Source organism: Larus michahellis, chromosome 3 (genome assembly GCF_964199755.1).
Source record: "Larus michahellis chromosome 3, bLarMic1.1, whole genome shotgun sequence".
NCBI lineage: Eukaryota > Metazoa > Chordata > Aves > Charadriiformes > Laridae > Larus > Larus michahellis.
This window is the reverse complement of record NC_133898.1, coordinates 25,812,187-25,825,484: the sequence shown is the minus strand read 5'-3', so window position 1 is coordinate 25,825,484 and position 13,298 is coordinate 25,812,187. Positions and strand designations below refer to the sequence as shown.

The window sequence follows — 13,298 nt, the reverse complement described above, 5'->3', positions numbered from 1 at the left end:
AAAAGACTAGAGGAGAAGAATAAGAAGGAGGGATTTGAAAAATAAAGTCTGTAATTTTTCACCTGCAGGTTTGTACCCATGGTCAACTTAAATGGCAGGGGCGGGGGGGGGGAGGAGAAGAAGGAAAGAAAAGAATTAAAATCGTGGTGTGACCGATAGATTGCAGATGTTGCTTTTTTTCCCCCAGCCCGTACCAGGGAGTCAAATCTCTGCCTTCTGTCTTTTTCACCCCGAACTAGTAAGAGCTACAAAACTGTGGATGTGAGATGAGAAGTTTGGGTGAGGCCTTGGTGCGGACTGGCCACGCTGTGAACGCGCCGCGAGGGAGCCTGGCTTCAGGGACTGCCTGTCCCAGCCGGTATCTCCTGGCCATTGGTTTTGGAAAAGAGCAAAGCTTTGTGGGACTCGACTTGCAGCTTTGTAGGTGGCAGGTAGAGGGGCTGGTTTAGCATGAATGGGGGAGTGCCAAGCCCTGTCTGATTTTTCTTTTTTTTTTTTCATGAGGTGCTTTAAATGATAAATGTTATTTTAAGCGTAGAATTAGGAGCACTAATTACGGCTGACACATTGTTTCGTAATTTTTATTTCCATCATTGCATAGTGCTTGGATTTCTCCAGCCTTTGCTAGAGAGCTCTTTTTTGACTACATAAGCAGAAAATGGCAGATTCAGAAATCAGCTGTTTCCCTAATGAATTCAGAGAAACTCACATGGAAACACTGACTCTTAAGGCTCATTTTTCATTAATGTGGAGGCGACTGGAGTTCTGACCATATAAAGGTAAAAGCAGGTGTTTCTCCGGGGCTATATTTGGCTTCTGCAGGGGTTACACGCACGGAAAACATCTCGGGATCATTCTGTATGTAATGTATTATCAAAGCTTTGCGTTATTAATCTGTTGCCTTTTGGAAATGAGAAAACAAACTGTGACGTGAGGATTGGGGGGGTCAGGAATAGGTCCTGGTGGTAGCAAAACCCTGCGTTTGCTGTAACATATTCCCTTTACTTCTCCCACTTTCTCTTATTATCTTGTTTGTTATGTGTAGCTGAATAAGCGTGTAACCTCTAAGGCTGTGGAGCAGATCATTAGGAGTTACTGATTAACGCCACGTTTCAGTAGTAGATCCTGAGTTCTTCTTTTTACAAACCGAAGGGGTCTGGCTTTATGATTTTTTAATTAGAGTGTAAATATTGCAGCCTCATAAACTGCTTGATTTATAGGTGACAGCAAAGTTTGCACTTTGGGTAAGGACACGGGAGGCTTCAGCTGTACGGTTTCAAGTGCCCCTGTTTGCTGGTACAGCCATCCTCTTCTTTTGCCTTTGCTGTGTTCATCCTGCCAGCCTTACTGATAATGCCTGTGTGTCGTTTCTTTAAACTGGCAGGACAATTGAATTTCCTTTTTATGTTTTTAAGCAAAAGGACACTTATACTATACATTTTAACTGATGAAGTCAGAGAAGAAAGTTGTAGTGATATTGTTGTCATTGTCAGCCAACAAGGTGAGCTTAATAATTGATGTTCGTTACGAGGATTCCAGAGAAGTTGGGCCAAATTCATCACTGAGCATTGTTGTAAGTGTCAGAGGCATGAGAGGGACGGTAAATCAAGATTGAAAGAGATCTGAGGTGCCGGTGGATAATAGAAGGGTATTTCTGGTATCCTTAGTGCAAAGTGTTACCAGATTTTCAAGAATGGAGACTCTATTTCCTCCAGAAAAAGGAAAGTCCTATCTTTCTCAGGTAATCTATAGAGCTTGGCTTCCATTCGCAGTTCAAATTAGGAATACACAGGGATAGGGAATGATACTAATTTTATCTGGACTTGAATCGGCATTAATAACCAACAGAGCACCTAAAATCCTCAGCAGAAGTTGTTCATCGGAAGGCAGGGCTCACCCTGGGCAGCAGGGTATTTGGCCGGTGTCCTTGGGGCAGAGAAAGACTTTGCAAGCACCGAACTTCTGTTCTTTTCCCTCCTTGCTCTGTCTCCATAACCAGTTATCTTCTCCAGCTTGCTGTCAGCGCTTTGAAGCTTGTGTGGGGATGGATTGCTCTCGGGTGCAGTAATCCACCAACAGAGGCCTGATGCTTTGCACAGGGATTTTGCAAACCCTCCTTCCCTACTAACACAACTTGCCTCTTTCCATCTTGCACGTCCTCTGGAAACTAGTGCCAGCGCTGCCAGTAGGATTTGTCTGTTGGGATCTTGAAGGAGAATGTATTTTGGGAAGGCTCTTCGTCACATTGTGAGGAACTGCTCTGTCTGGCATTTCTTCACTGGGGTTTTTTGAGGCCCCTGTAGCCCTCACGCAGCCTGCCTGCACCCTGCTGGTGGCCCTGGGCTGTGGGCTGGGGCTGGAAGGAGCCAGGACATGGTGGGTTTGCCTCTCTCTGGGCATGCAGGAGCAGCATAACCCCACATGGATCTTCATGGTGAGGGAGACAAAGGAAGCTAAAGCAGTTTTACTTAACATGTACTCGATTTAGAATAGAAGAGAATATTTCAATTGGAAATATTGGACAGTTTTCTATCCCCAGATACATTGCATAGCGTCTGCAGTGCTGGGATGGTCAGGACACAGCAGACAGAACAAAACCCACGTTTTGTTCTGCCCTGGTAGCCGCTCTGAGTGACTGCAATCAGTCATAGATTCTCCTTTCTACCCCTTAGCAGTGCCTTTCTTGATCCCCACGCTGGTCTCTTCCCTGCTCCAGCACCAGTGACCTTTCCTGTCTCAGACAAAACTACTGGGAGAGGAGATGGCCGGCTCCTACAAGCCAAGAGCCTGCCTTCAGAATTGAATGCTTTCAGAAAATGTTAGCGCTCTGTTTGCCGCCTTTTCTCTGTAGTGAAAAAACTACAAACATAATTTATTTTTTTTTTTTTTTTTTAATGATAGCTGAAATGTTCATGAACGGTGATGAAATCCAAAAAACATGCCACAGTGTCAGATTCACCTCTCTCTGCTGGAACTGTACTCGTTTTACTGCAGGAAGTATTTTGTGGCTCTACAGTAGCAGCCTGGGTCTGTTGCCAAAGGCCTAAATGCTGAAGTTTAGTGGGGTTTTTTTTTTTCATCAAACTTGTTGAAAGGCCTTTCAGTGCAGACTTGATGTCAATGGCAATTACATATATGTTTACAGATTATGGCTCCAATCCCATCCTGGTAAATGTTTTTGCACATGGTTAAATCTGCACATGTAATTGCCTGGAGAATAAAATCAGAAGTGGTGAACGTAGGAAGATAATAACTTGAACTGAACTGTTTTCTTGTTCCTGTTTAATTTTGAACCTGTTTGACCCTTGTGAGTTCAAAAGTTCACCTCAGTCTTGACCATTATTGAGTTTGGATTCTGTTTAGGAGAAACTGTGACTCCCAAGTACTGTGAAGGGTCAGAGGACAATAAATCCAATAGAATAAATAAAGTGATAAATGAAGCAGGCAGAGAGACGGAAAAGTGAAAAAATAACACATATTGCGTGAGTTCATGCTTTCTGTGACGTTGAAAGGTGTTTTGCCACTGCACCGGGGCTGGGATTTCTTTTGTAACACCTGGTTCAAAATCCCTGGAATTCAACCAGGACGTTTCTATTACGTGTAGTGCTCCTGTGTCACTTACAGTGAGCTTTAGTTTGTAGCTCCCATGCATGGTGTAGCTCCCAGTAGCGCTTAGCTGCAACATGTAGCAGCCTAGTCTTTCTGGGGTGGAAAAAAAGTGAAATTACAGAAAAGAATGGCTTTTCCTCCTCTTCTTATTTCTCCTCAGAGGCTTCAGAGCCTCAAATGTAGTTATCTTCGCAACCCAGTTTCTTGGTGACCCATTTTTTTGTGTGTGTTTATGGAACTGCTCTGTGATACAAATGAAGCTGGCAGCAAACATTTTACTACAAATTTCATGTGAAAAAGGACACGTGTTTCAGTGCTTGTGTGCGCCTACAGTCTTTAGTGTCCTCAGCAGAAGTTCTTGTGTTGTCAACACTGAATTTGAGCATTGAATCGGCTGTCTGAAAGATGAAGACCAGTTTGTTTTGCAAGATGCGTTGCATTTTTCCTGGGCTTCCAATAAAGGAAGCAATTTGGCTCGGTGTCTTTTCTTTCCAAAGCCCAGACTTACATCAGGAAAGTGCAAAAGTTACATAGGGCCAAAGCTGCTCCAGGGTCGTGTAAAGTGATTTAGCTCTGCTGTCTGCAAAGGGACAAGGGAGATTAGTAGGAAATACTGATTTATCTGATGGTTTACAAAGCACTTCAATACCTTTTAGGTTGAAATTTCAGGGCTTATATTAATTATTAATATTTTTATATTCTTGAGATTCTAGTACTTGATGGTTTAAATTGTCACAAATCCACTCATCATCAGCATGTAAGAGGATTTCCTTTTTTTTTCCCTGCAGTAATTAAACTGAGCAGATTCCTGCTCTAATTCTGCTGAGTTTATTTTACTGGAAATTACCCACCTTCTTTCAAAAGTATAAACGTTAAATGAGCAGGAACATACCAGCAACTTGTAAAAAGAATTAAAAATCAAAGTTTCAAGTTTTAATATTTACTTTTAGAGCATGCCGTGTTTAAAAAGTAAGATAATTTCTCTGACTTCCTTGAGAAGTGCATCTAGTCTATCAAAGAGACTACACTTGATGGGTTAAGTACTTGGAAACCGAAAGAAGCGCTCCAACTGTTGCAGAAAGTCCGAGGTTTTAAAGAGAGAGAGAAATACTTGAAATTCTGCTGTCAAGTCAGTCTGGATCTTCCAGCTCAGAGACATTTCTTGTTGTCTGTAAACTAAAAATGGAAAGAAAAAATCATCCAAACTCTGCAAAGGAAGGAAAGTCAGAGAACCTGAGTAAGCGATGATTTATCTGATAACAAAAATCATACTACCCCAGTCATTCATGGTTTATTCCTTTGGCATGCAACATTTAAGAGAAATCTACTGAGCACTAGTAATTTCAGTATTGCGAAAGCCAAATCCTTCATTTAAACTTTTGAGACAATTTTTCCATTTGCTTCTCTGCCACTCAAGCAAAGAGGAGAAATCATAAACTTACTCGTACCAGTTCACCTCATCAGTTAGAAAAGAGACAGGAGTTGCTTCCAGATGAAAAGGGGATGCAGCAGAGGAAAAATATGCTGGAAAATCAAAATAGATTGCCTCTAATAACTTCTGGATAGTGCTCCAAGCTTGGCCACATTGAGGCATCCGTAAACTTTGGGAAAATTGAGATTTGGAGCTGCCTGTTAGAACAGGATCATCAGAGAACTGGAGAATATTGTACTTAAAGAAATTGCTGTAGAGAACAGAGACAGCAATTTGTCTTGTTTAAAATAACGAAATCATAAATTAATACACTTTAACCAAGATTTGAAAACCTAAAACCCAAACCCAAATTCTAAGTTCGTGCTTGCTGCCAAAAGTGCCATTTGATACTGCACAATTAGTACGAGTAGCAAGAGCATGGCTGATGAGTCCTTCGTGTTGACACGGGAAAGTTAAATGCAGAATGTTGTTTGCTTGGTTTTGTTTTTGTTTTAACACCACCTTTGGCAGCTGAAAAGTTATACAGTATTAAAATAAAACCTTAACGAAACAGAGCGAAAATTTGTACAGTTCCCAAAGTCTCCAGTGGGAAAGTTGCTCGCATTTGATAAATTGATTCCCAAAGTAAGGTAATTGGGGAAAATTGTGGTGTAATCCTCAATAGAAACACATGTTTCTTCAGCTGCAGAGCAAACAGTGTTGTCTGAAATGTTCCTTTAAGGGGAAAAATGTTTCCCTGTTTTGTATCAGGTTTGCAAGGGTTTTGGATGGAAAGTTAGTCAAGCCGTTCCTCCCGTACGGAGTCAGAACAGGCGAGGCCATGTCCTCCCACTGAAAAGCAATCGCTTACGGGCAGGCAGAGGATGTGCTGTAGCCTCCTGATGGTGGTTTTGTTGCTGTTCATTTGCCACCCACAGCCGTGGAGGCAACATGTGGTGGTTGCAACCGTGCCTTTGGAGGGGACTCACTGTTTGAGAGGGACTCCACAACAGTGGCCGTGAGTTGTGTTTCTTTTCTTTGTTTCCACTGGGGATGAGCGAAAGGTGATGCTGGTGATGTTGAGAAAAATGAAGGGAATCTCTTTCTACAGAGAAACCCAAAGTTTCATGGTTTCAAAGGGCAGCCTGTCTCTGCCATAACTTGAAACCATAGATCTGAAGCACATGGATTTCATCTAGACAGGACATGAAACAAAAGCGAGAAGGTATAATTTTGCTGAATATAGTGCTGATTTTCTTACTTTTTGTTTCCTCTTACTCTTCTGTTTCTTCTGGGAAAAGATGTGCTTGGATGCCTTTAGCTCAGCAAATACAATTTTTGGTCAACGTTTATCATGAAATTTAAGAGGCAGATTTGAAAAACATTATTGTGAACTATTCCCATAATCAATCTAGTTTAGGGGAAACCACTTTCATGTGGGTGCAAAGCGAGTAAGAAAAATACTCGCTGAGGCTAGTTACCAGGGACTTATTGTCCACCTGGAAGGATGCATTGAATAAGTTCTGTCTAGGACCATTTCCACAGTTGCATTAATGATTTGGATAATGAAATGGATATTAAACTTATTAAATTTGCAAGTGGCACCAAGCTGGGAGGGTCTGCAGGTGGGTTGTTGGATGGGATTAGAATTCGAAGTTATCTTGACAAATAGGAGAAATGGCTTGAAGAAGATAGGGTGCATTCAGTGAGACCAAATACCAAGCTCTGAGCGTAGGTGGAAATGAAGACCCTGACAAACACAAGTCAGGAAATGCCTGGTTTACAAGAAGGGATCAGAGAGGACTTTAGCAGATTGTTAGTTGAACAGAAACCCGCTTGGGGAGGAAGCCATGTTGGGGGCAGGGGAGATGGTGTGTATCTTGAGATGATGAAGGACATTCATTCATCTCCTCTGTGAAGCATCGGTGAGGCTTTGGTGAGGTGCTCGCTTTTGGGTGCGATAAGGAGAGAAATGTGCCCCAGTGGGAGAGGTTGCAAAGGGAGCAAGGAGTCCTCTCAGAAGGCTGACAAATCTGGCCTTCGAGGACAGACTGAAGATGTTAGGTGTGTTTAGAGTGAAAAAGGCTGAGGGGGCATGATCACAGGCATCAAATATATAAAGGGAGGCTGCACAGAGAAAGGGAATCATTTGCCCTCTGTGTCCCCTTGACATAGAAGAAAAAGTAGTGGGATTAGACTGCAGCAAATAAGAATAAATTAGATAAAGGGGAGCACATCCTGACAGTATGGGCTGTTAAGGACTCCAGGAGGTTGAGGAATTGCAGACTCTGAGAATTTTTATTGAATGGCTGGATAAAGATGATCCCTCTTCAGAGCATCCTGTGGACTGGGTGACCTTCCTAAGGCCTTAAGTTCCAGAGTAGTGAAAAACTGAATTCCTAGAGAGTTTATTTCAGGAAAATGCCAGTGAAGAAAGTTTTCCAAAGAAATCATCCCATCACCAGCCCTCTTAGAGGAAGGTTAAAGTGCCTACGCCGGAATGGAGCTAGACGGTGGTGTCCACCATGCAGCCATATTAGCACAAGTGATTGTGGCAATAAAGAGCTTTCCCTCCCATCTGCCCTGAGCTGCTTGGTCAGTGTGGACAAGGTATGAAAGCACATGAGGCTACTTATTGCTGGAGCAGCAAGGAGAGAAAAAGGGTGTAAGGGTCCATACACTCATCTTTGATATGTTCCATGATGTAAGAAATACCTCTCTGGAGCAAGAGGGACCATTTATAGCCTGGTACATCTCCAGGCTATAAAAAGGCACCACGGGTACCTCTCCTTGCCCTCTGCAGGAATCTGGCATTGGAAATCAACCACTTAGGATTAGAAAGAACGAAAAAACAAAACAAAAGAGGGTTTTCACGTGACAGTGTTGTTCATATCCCCTACAGTGAAAATTAAATGTTAAATTATGTCTTTTGAAGATCAAGGAGTGACACAATGGAAGAGTATAATAGAGTGTAAATAGAGGGTAAACAATAAGCTAGCAGTACTGTGCTAAATGAAATAATTCCCTTCCTTCAGGGTGATCCCTTCCAGGGCGAGATACACTGCTTTACCTTGGGATTCTGCTTTATTTCATGACATTTCATCTTTAATTTTTGCTATAGCTTTGTTTCACTGCGCAGAGTATGGATTCATTTTCTGCCTTCCAAGTGTGTTGAGCGGTTTGTGTGTATGCAGCAGAGAAAAATCTGTGGTATTAATTGAGAGGAGACCTTGATCACATAATAAAGGGTTATGAGTTATGTATGTGCACAGTGGAAGAGGTTGGGATTTTCCTGCGCAGACTAACTTTTGCGTTTCAGGCTTACAAGTGCTTAAGTTTGCACCTCTGGTGTTGCAGTACTAATATCGAGCTGATACAAAGATCGGTGGGGCCATACAAGGGTCGAGGGAAGCTTGGTCACTGCCTGTTCTGCGAGAGGCTGTGGGTCACGGTGGTTGCAGAAGCAAGTTTGGAGTGCATTTATTAAAGGAGGAGCCTCCACCAGCACCGTGGCATCTCCGTCTGAGGAGATCTCTGTTGCAAAGGTCATAACTGCCAACTTGGCAGGTATTTCCTGGAATTGTCAGTCTCTCTGGGGTGCAGCAGCCCGCGATGTATAAAGCCACAACACTGACATATCACTTACCTAGTTCTGCTAGACTTAGCCTCTCCGTGAAGTATGCAAACTGTCTCCGTCTTGTGCAGAATTTGCATTATCTAAAGATCACTATGTATGCTCTGGTCCATTCGCCTTTGCAAATGCTGTTTAAATATAGCATCCATAAATAAATGTTAAATAATTCATGAACATAATTTTGTAAATTCTGCTAGGCCACACCTCTCTAGGGGCATATTTATGAACGTGCGTCAGCCTGGAATCAATGCGTCTGCCAAGCGCCCTACCTCTGAGGCAGAATTCCCACATCTAGCCCAAAATGCTGCAAACGACTCTGATTCCACTTCACTAGTCATCCATCATACTGTCACTTTAATTCAGATGCTGCTACTTGTTTTAATAACATACATCTTACACAAAGAATATTGCTAACACAAGATTCTTGAGGTAGATTTTTACAACCTCATAAAATGGTATTAACCCTTTGATCCCTGATATTCTTTTCATACGGCTTTTTTTTATGCTTATCAATAACCTGCGTTCGTGGGGTCTATTCACGCTGGAGAATCTGACATCAATCACCACAGTAAAAATATTATTCCTTCGGCATTACCCTAAAGAATTATGGAAAGAATAAAAGTGTTATTGCAGGAATTATTTAGCAAACAATAGATGGATAAAATGTATTATGGTAAGTGTTAAATTATATCACCTCATTACAGGAAACTACCTGAGATAGCACAGAAGGTAGTTCAGTGCTTTTTCTAAGTAGTTCAAAGAGAACAATAGCAGAATCCCACAAAAGGTTTTACTGTGAAAACCTGGAATGACAAGGCAAATGATGTATTATCAAATAAAAAGATAGTTGGGGGGGGGAGAAAATTCTACCTGCATATTTCTGAGTTGCACCTGGAGATATTTTGGTGGTGGTGGGAGAAGAATAATAGTAATTTACAGTCAGCTGCTTAACACTCATATTTAAGGGGCTTAATTTTTTTTTTGCATGTCTTTATAGAAATACCTTCTTCGTTGTAACAGAGCAACATGGAATGTGCAGTTTTGAAAAATATTTTGCTTCTATTCCAAATAAAGAACATGCTAAGGTATTTCTTTCTTCCTTATCCTTGCTTTTTTAATTTGCGGTCAGCACCAGGAACTCAAAAAGATTTTACTGAAATGCTTGATTAAACCAATTACTAAAATCATGCCCATATTTTAGGTATTATTAAGGATACCTAAACAAGGTTGGGTTCTGTGATTTCACCAAGTAGACTCTTATCAGTTAATGCAGATTTAGAGAGGGGAAAAAAAAGCATAATGTTACACTGGGCTCATGGGATTCATTTGATCAACATGATTAAATTATTTCCTTACTCAGCTAGAAGGAAATTACTAGTAACCAGACATTATGTGTCTGTTAATTATGTGCAATAAGGTTCTCTGCTATCACACCAGCTCTTGCATTCATGTTCTGTGTGTTTTAAAGGCATTCTCATTTTTTAAATGTAAATATTGAAAAGGGACAGCTATAATTTTCTTTGCTGTATTTAATAAATATCTAATGTGCCAAAAAGCACTTGTAGGAAGCAGCTGTTTGTCCTTGGTGTAATCATAGGCAAGTTTGTGGCGATGACATGCTAGCATTTCGCATGTTTTGGGTCGCCCCCACCAGGATTATTTTTTGTGTTGCAATCGTTCATTTTTTTAAATTGGCTCATTTATTATCATAAGGAATGTGAAGGAGGGTTTGCCAGAACCCTGTAATTTTGCTTGAAATAGTTAATCTCCCTGATGAGAGGTGTGCTCACCTATACGTTGTCTTTGTGCCAGATCTACATTCTGCTCTGATGCTGCCCAATCTAGGATTTCAAAAGGATTTTTTATAAAGGAAGAAACAACACATGGTACAAGAGGGGCCTTATTCTTTTTCTAATGAAATGATGGGCTTCTGTTTCGTATTAAAGTGTTAATAGGTCTGAAATTAGGTCTCAAAAAAGAGAATAGTGCTTTTAAAATTCTTAATATGATTCATTATCTGCAGTCAAAACCAGATGACATTTATTTTTATCCAAAAAAAAAAAAAAAAAAGGCAAGCCAGAGGAAAAAAAATCCTGGATTCAGGCTCTGATTTATTGAACAGAAAGCTCTTTAGAATCAGAGCTTGGGCTGGAGGCTGGAGGTTTTTGTTTGAGTTTGAGAACCTTCATGTGTTTATGAAATCTAAACAAATATTTCAAAGAAGGTGGTGTCACATTTGAAGTAAGTGATCCTATTAGGCACTGGGATACGGCTGCTTTGTTGAAGGACTGGGCAGCATTTTATGTATGATAGTGCTGTGTACCGCTAATATACCGAGACATTACTTTCATCCGAAATGCCGATAGGACTGAACTTCGCTCATGCACTTTGGCTTTCAGTGTTAATAATGAATGAATAAAGTTCAGAGGATAGAAGCTAAATGGATATTGTGCTTTAAAAGAATGAATTTTAACTAACAGCATGCCCAGCTATTCAGAAATGAGCGAAAGACGGTAAATGGACTTATTTATTGGGAACGGATGGGAGGGCTGTAATGAGGCATTTGTATAAGTTATGTTGGCATAAAACACTAGAAATTTCAATGCAATTGAAAATACGTGTTAATTACAAATATTGAAGGTTTTATGACGTTTCCTTGAGTACGTGGACTCTGGATTCATCCTTTTTTGCCGTGGTTAGCTTCCATAGGATAGCCACCTCTTCCGCGCCCTGTTACCTGATATCATTATCTTATTCTACGCCAGAAAAGTAAGCATGGGACTAGTGTTTTTTGTAGATCACTGCCGGTGGGCAGCCTGGAAGATACCTTCTCTGGAAGCATCATCTGGATGATGCCTTCAGACTTCCTTTATCTGATTATTATGAACCACCAAGATGCGATGATATTGGTCACTCTTGACCAAGAAAACTTGTTGGTTGTCCAGATCCTCAGTTACTGTCAATCAGCTTCAATATTACCGTGTCAGCTCATAGCAAGAGCGGGGCTGGCTCAGAACAGTCCATCAGCGCTCATAGCATGTAGAAAATGGCAGCAAGGAGCAAAAAAATCCTGAGGTTTCATGCAACCTATACCAATGGCTTCTCTTCCATGCTCTGCCTCCCACCTTTAGGTGCTGTAATTCCTTACCCCAGAAGACCAGGCCACTTAGAGATGCTCTCAAACAGGTGTGGAAACACAAAGCGTGGTTGTATGTAAGTGGTGCTTGTGATCAGCTGTGTCAAAGTCACAAAACAACTAACCTCAGCACTTTCTGGTGGATACAAAAAGAATTATATAGCAAAGAGCTAATCCCAAAATGATGTGCATGTATGTGGAGAGATACGTCTGACATTCACATTAATACCAAATGACTTCATCATGATTAATGTTATTACATTAAATATCGAAGGAATTAATAATGATTAGACCATTATTTTAAAGGGTTACCAACATGACACTGGCTCATTTTTTAACAGCTGTAGACAGTTGGGTTTGGACTTTTTTCTCTCTGCATATTTCCAGTCCTCACCTCCTTTGACCAAATATACTCACTTGGAATTTCATCTTAGTGAATTTATGATTTTATGGCTGTGTTTCCTGCCAGGGCTAAATCCAAGTCCCGATGAAGTCATTAGGAGCTTTGCTATTCACTTCACCGCTGCAAAAAGCTGATGCCTGATCCTGATTTCCCTGGACTGACAAGCACTATTTCCATTGGCTTCATTGGACTTCTATAGGCCCTCTCAATCCTAGGAAAAAACTAAGAGAATATTAGTTTGGGGTTTTTTTTTTTTTAATATTTAGCATAGGAGGAAGTTTTCTCTGTCATACCTCAGATACTTTTGTGGGAAGATGCAAAGATGAGAAGGTTCTTGCTTGCTTCCTATCCTTCATCACCCCGTTTTTTAGTGAAAACTGACTTTTCCGTTTTTACAGAGGATCTTTGCTGGAAGGACTGTGCATTATGTGCATTCTTTTTCCTTCTCCAAAAAAATCGCCTTCAAAGAGATCAATAAGAAAGTCAAAATTACATGTGCAGTATTATGCTTTAAATAAAACTGGCTTAACTGGGTAAAAAAAAAAAATAAGACGCAGACTTCACAAATAGGAAAAATGCCTGAACCAGATGATTAAGAGCTATGTGTTTTATAGGAATTGCTGCCAACACTTGGGGAGTACACTGTTTCTTGATGCACAAATGGTATTATATTCCACACTTTTAATAAAACTAAAGAAGCCAAAAGTTCTCATAAATTATCTATTCAGTAGAAACCGCTAAAACCTACTAAATCTGTTTTGAAGTACTAATATTTCATAGACAGTATTTAAAAATAGTGCATATCAAAGGGTGTGATTTATAAAGGGGAGAAAGCAAATATTTTTCCATTTCTAATTTGAAATTCTTGGATAGAAGGATAAATCTTGTAACATTTGTCTGCTTTGCTTTACTTTTTGTCTTTGCTGATTTTTCACAGGCCTTAGCTGAGATTAAATTGTTTCTTGATCAGCTGCTGATGATTAGTCATTTCAACCCATTCACAGAAAAGTATATTGGGAGTCACAGTTTGGCTGTAAATTTTTTTCTGTTTTAATTGTTAAGAATTTTTCTGTGGTTGCTTTATAAAATGGTAGCTTGGGGTTTT

General features: G+C 40.6%; 1 long non-coding RNA gene across 1 annotated transcript in view; it reads left to right on the top strand.

Moving 5' to 3' along the window:
- The window catches only part of LOC141740476 (uncharacterized), a 21,539-nt gene extending 9,619 nt beyond the window's left edge, over positions 1-11,920 (top strand). The window contains exons 2-3 of the long non-coding RNA XR_012586058.1: positions 9,652-9,739; positions 11,786-11,920. This is a non-coding gene — a long non-coding RNA (uncharacterized LOC141740476). The remainder of the gene's footprint in view (positions 1-9,651; positions 9,740-11,785) is intronic.
- The last annotated feature ends 1,378 nt before the right edge of the window (positions 11,921-13,298 follow it).